The sequence below is a fragment of the Fukomys damarensis genome, unplaced genomic scaffold, assembly GCF_012274545.1.
Source record: "Fukomys damarensis isolate Sample0158 unplaced genomic scaffold, DMR_v1.0_HiC HiC_scaffold_3, whole genome shotgun sequence".
NCBI lineage: Eukaryota > Metazoa > Chordata > Mammalia > Rodentia > Bathyergidae > Fukomys > Fukomys damarensis.
In genome coordinates this window covers 3120980-3126234 of record NW_022900915.1, presented here as the reverse complement: position 1 = coordinate 3126234, position 5255 = coordinate 3120980, and positions in this window count along the sequence as shown.

Here is a 5255-nt window from a genome sequence, read left to right as displayed (position 1 = left end):
GTCAAAACGAACAACTTTGGTGTAAATAATTGCAACTTGTCTCTTAACAGCAGTTTGCTATTCTCCCAGTCAGTATGGATTTGGGTGTGTAGGTTGATGTCGGTTTCTGGAAATGCTCCATACAATACAGAAAAAATATTTTAAAATTTGGCAGATGGAACACAGTGTGAGAGGACTGAGCAGCTGTATGTGGGTGAAAGGAGCAGAAATGAAGCCCCGAGTGTCAGCCTCTCCTGCCTAATCATTTCAGTCTTCTGCCAACAAACATCTGCCCAGAACTCTTTGTTCCCAACCTTCCACAATGTCATATCCAACAAGAGCTTATTTGCCCTATAATCAAAGGCCTCTGTGGAAAAGCCTCTCACCAGGCTGGCAGGGTCTGGTGCTTCTTTATCTTGGGCCAATTAGGGACCCCTACCGGACTCAGGTACAATCCCAGGCCTCCAGTCTTTTCTGCTACACCATTAATTCCTCTGTGCTCCATATTAGGGCTTGTTTCACCCTTCTTAGTGCATAGAATGAGATAGTTTCTCAGCTCAGTTAAAACTGAATACTGAATTGGTACTTGCTGCAAAAGCAGATGGAGATTTCTCCCTGATCTACAGACTTTGGGGAAACCTTATTCCTCCAGCTCACACCCTTCCCCAGCAGAACCCTGTCCAGACCTGTGTGCAGTTTGCTTCCTTCCTGAAGACTTTTGTCAGTAATGAGACACGGAATTAACTGAAGAACCACTTTCAATAATGATTCCATCGAAAGCTGAGGAGGCCTGGTCTGCAGAATCCTTCTGGCACTGATGCGTCCTTGGAGGAAATCACCAAGCTCAGCTCTGACAAAGGACAATTGTGGGCCAAGGAGACAAGAATGTAAGGAGTTCATCTAGGGACACTGGGGCATGGGGAGATATCTGAGGTATGAGCTTGCAGAGGGGCAAAAAAAAAAGGAAACAGGATCAAGGAGGAAATATATCAAGGGGATTCAAAAGGTGAACACTGAAGACTGCACAGGTAGTTAATTCTGAGAAGAAAACAAAAAGTAGCTTGATGCATCATTCAAGAAATAATTCAACCGAAAGATCAAGGGAAAATCTAGACTCAAAACCACTGGAAACATATCCATAAAATAAACAAGCAAGTGGGGTAGATTAATCGGGTAGGTTTCCTACATGGAGATTTTTACAGCTTGCCATGCAATACACTACCCACATGGAAGGCTTCGTGTTCTGCTAGAAATCAGAAGCCTCACACTCAGTGATTCAGAACATCCATGACTCCATCCTTTCTTTATCTAAGGACTTAGCATATTGTTCAATTTTGAGAGCAACTAAGGTAGGCCTTATCTTTTAAGGTCCTTAAATCCATGAAAATACATAAAATGAGAGTCACATCCTTTGCATCTTTTCCAGGCAACCAGATCTCCTCAGCCTCCTCGGGTTGACTTCATAGGCGAGGCTGCCAAGCTCCTGGGAGAAACACTTAAGACCGGAAGTCAAGTACCCAGTCTTTGTGCTGGACCCTCTTCCCCTTGCCACTCTCCCTGCTCCTTGCCGTGGAAGAGGAGCACTGGACAGCCTCGAGATGACATTGGTCCTTTGTTCAGAGAGCAACCTCAAGCTAAAGAGGAAAACTAACAGGTTTTCCAGCCTCTGGTAACCATAATTGTGGACAGAAGCAGGCACTAGGGGGAATTCAAAGGTGCACCCAGATTTCACTGCAAGTTGAGCGCCACACGGAAACAAGCTGAGGGATGGAGTGGGAATTTGGCCTTAGGAGATTCCACTCAGAGACTAGTAAGGTTCTAAGAAGATAAGGATGTTGAAGATAATGCAAAAAATAATTCAGGCAGAGTCAAGACCAAGGACCTTTTATCACTTCAACCACAATCAAGCAAAGTTTTGAGAATCATTGAGCTGGGAAACTCTCAAGATCTAAATGGAAATATGAACATTCTAGCATCCTAATGACCAAGATAGACTCTATTCTACCAAGAATGTTGGTCCACAAAAACTGGGGACAGCCACACTTTATTGATCATCTCATGGGTGCATTGATGTTTGAGTTGGAAGCAGAGTCACAGTGCCACCCACAGGGGTGTGCCACTGAAGTGTCGCTCACCTCACGTGACTTGGTGTTTAAGGTTTTAGAGTTGCATTCCTGGTGGGGATATGGCAGTGTCCCAGATTCTTAAGGTCACAGAGAGAACAGAAGCATCCAGAGCAGCAGGAGCCCTCATTTGCCAAGCTTCAGGCTCCAGGAAAGAGCTAAGAAAATAATTTAGCTGCAGTGGAAGAGGCAGAATACTATGACAAGCAGAGCAGGAGAACACTGACAAGGGGAAGAAGGGCTGGGATCCTCTCCTACAAGGACAATCCACTCTTCCCAGGGCTGTGAATTAAGGAAGAGCCTCATGAATGCATGCTCCGATTCTCACTACCGAAGGGACAAACTTTTCCAAATAATAAATTCGGAAAAAAGATAGTGAAGCCTTTTCATTGGCATCCTCCCAAGGGAAAAGCAAATGATAGCAAGGTCTTCTGCAAAAAATAAGAACAAAACAAAACAGAACAGCCCTATCATGGTTAGCCTCTGCGCCAAGCCCTGGGCCTCATATGCTTGACTTTAAAGAAGAAACAGGACTTAGGATTGGAAGCCATGTATATGACAAAAAATGAGCATAAAGGAGGAAAATCAGGTCCATGCAGAGCTGTTAGATGATCATTTTATTACAGAACAGAGGAAAATGATGAGTATCATCCCACAGCCATCAGACAGTCCACAGTTGTCCTAACAGGGGCAAGTATATCAGAGACCACAACAGATATTCCAGGAAAACCCTAAATCCAAGGATCAACAACTGCCTCTGAGCATCTTCCACACCCACAGGCCAGTTTCTATCCCTCACCAGGCTCCACCAGCCTAGGCAGAAGTTGCCAAGCATCTCAGGCCACCTACACCTCTACCTCAGGCTCTGTATTTGATGATGTGTCTATTCTTCTGAGCGACCAAAAGGATTCTGCTTTCCTCCCTAAGCAGAAAATTTCAAAAGAAATTTCAGTTCACTTACAGAAAAGTCTGTTAGTACACAGGTGAGTGGGCCCTATGTTTCTCACAAGCCGAGATGCTCATCCTGTCCAAATAGACTGCTTTATGTCATGGAAACCTAGTGTCTTTAGTCTGTGATCTGTTTGGGTCTCCATTTAAGGTATTTAAGAACCTGGGCTTTGAGAAAGAAAGGGGTCAACTTGAGTTCCATTGATGACTGCTTTGTCTTCTGACAAGCAATTGATGCAATGGAGGTAGATTAATGACAGCATTGCACACCTACCCTCCATTCTGTGGTGATGTGTGTGTGTGTGTGTGTGTGGGTGGGTGGGTGTGTGTGTCATTTCTATAGATTATGCATCACATATTTTAAATACTTTATTTTCACATATACTGATATACACTCTAAAAAATTATTTTTAAAGCCCACTACAAAAACATTTAGAAGCTTATTAAAGTGAAAAGAAATCAAATAATCAAACAACCAGGTTCAGCTGGGCTTTCTCTTACTCCATGTACCGTTTTGTAAATTAGGTTGAATTATACAAATGTAACGAGGTCAGAAATTCTCCACTCTGACTCCAGAAAAGGGAGGGTATCAAGCATCTACACATATCACAAAATGGAACATGGAGGTTTCCACGCTATGGGAAGTGCTTCACCACACTGAGTCTTGTAATGAGGGATGCTGTTCCTCCCTCAGAGCTCTTTGCTCCCTTCATGAAGGTGGGCAATGAACCCTGCACCTCACATCTTACTTTAGCCCTAGGGTCAATATAAGGCAATCCACCACTTGCCTGTCCTCCACCCTTCTGACTATCCTCAAATAGTGAAAAGCTCATAGTATGTACTTGGGTGTTGGTGTAGGGGCTGTTCTCAGTTGGGCTTCTGTGGCCCATTCACCCACAAGCCCCAAATGAGAGAGACTCAGGCTAAATGGCCCTGGCTATAGTCATTTCCCTTTCCCTTCTGTCCACATGGTGCAGCCTGCTCTGTGGCAGAGGTACTTGTGTTTAGTGTTTAGTGACCTAGGCTGACTGCTGCTACTATGGACCCAGGGCAGGAAGTGTAGAAGAGCAAGGTGCTCACTTTCCTCAGGTGGGAGAAGGTCTTAGGGAAGAGCTGCAGAGGGAAGACCCCGGAAAAGATAAGAAAAAAGGCTGTGAGAATAAATCCCTGCAGATATCTAGGTAGAATGAAGAAAATTCTGCCATTGGATGAAAACTGGGCTCAAGTTAGGGCTATGAAAATGAACGCTAGGCAAGGCCAGTTCTCTCCTGTCAAAACAGCCTGAGTCTGAAGGGGAGCAGGGTAGGAACATTCTGAAAACAGTGATTGCTGCATCTATAGTAGCAGCTGGTTGCCAGTGGACACAGCAGAACGGGACACATTGGTGTGGCGTGTATGTCCTAGGATAGTGTCTACCTTAGCTTCCCCCTCCCCTATCAACAACGTGTGTGACATTCAGAGATCTACCATGCCCCTCTGTTTAGGAAGTAGTTCTATAAGACCATAATCTCTCCCCACTGAGTAGGTGCCTTAGGAACTGAAGTCTTTCCAGAGTCGTCTTGTGAGACCTGGCTTGACAATGTCGTTATAAAAGCATGCTTTTTCCAGATGTCAAAATTGTGAATTTTCATAGCAAAAGCACAGAACGTCTCTACTAAAATACAGGGCATACAGTGAGGAAAAGTTGGATGTCGAATAAGTAGAAAAGAAACAAAACAATGGAAACAGAAAAAAATGGCTTGGACTGTAAGAAGGAAAAACAATGTCCTCGTTGTACACCTTCATCACCCTTATCTTCTACAAAAACACAACAGACCTGGACTAAAGCCCATCATGCTATATGAATCTAGGCACTGTAGAAAACACTGGTGACATCAGGCAATAGGGGCTCACGGACTTTTATTCTAGCTCAAAGTCAGAAACTACGTAAGTGACATCAAGCATGACATCGCCCTCTCCAGAGAAGGAGACTTTGGTCACTTCTCCCACTGACTCTTGCTGACAATGTAGATGATGTTATCCTTGCTGCAAATAGTTCATCCATCAGGGTGGGCAAAACCACATGGCAATGTACATTTACCTGGAAGAGCTTGGGTAGATCTCTTTTAGAAATTCATTGTCACAGTTTAGTTCTGGACCTTGTGCCAGATTCAGGCCTCTAGTCAGTCCATTAAAGCCAACACAAACAAAATCTCAAAATTAGTC